This window comes from Lupinus angustifolius, chromosome LG16 (assembly GCF_001865875.1).
Source record: "Lupinus angustifolius cultivar Tanjil chromosome LG16, LupAngTanjil_v1.0, whole genome shotgun sequence".
Lineage (NCBI taxonomy): Eukaryota > Viridiplantae > Streptophyta > Magnoliopsida > Fabales > Fabaceae > Lupinus > Lupinus angustifolius.
Genome location: NC_032024.1, coordinates 13031123 through 13031531, shown reverse-complemented (window position 1 = coordinate 13031531; position 409 = coordinate 13031123). Strand labels below are relative to the sequence as shown.

The window sequence follows — 409 nt, the reverse complement described above, 5'->3', positions numbered from 1 at the left end:
AGTAAGTGAAATACATGTTAAATTTCAGTGATTAACGAAAACTTTGCACCAATAAAATCCTAATACCATAGGAAACATACACAAAAAGATTTAGGACAAAACTCAAAGCCTAACTAATTTAATTAAATGCAACAAAATCAAAACAATTGGAAAAATAAACTTGTAAAATAAAAAAGAAATAGTAAACAGACTCTTTTTGGATTTTCAGGTGGGCTTCTACAAACGTAGAGTGTAGAGAAAGAATCATCTCATTTTTCTACCCCAAATGCATATATAATATGTCCAATTCTGATCAACGATTCCAAAGTTATGCCAAAAATAGAAAATCAACAGTAAAACTAGTCACTACTTGTTTGTATCTCACAACCAGCAGCAAGGTGATTGACTATGATGCATCTAGTATTCAATA

General features: G+C 30.1%; 1 pseudogene; it reads right to left on the bottom strand.

Annotated features, from left to right (window-relative positions):
* Window positions 1-409, bottom strand: part of LOC109329326 — a 4163-nt pseudogene that overhangs the window by 2401 nt on the left and 1353 nt on the right.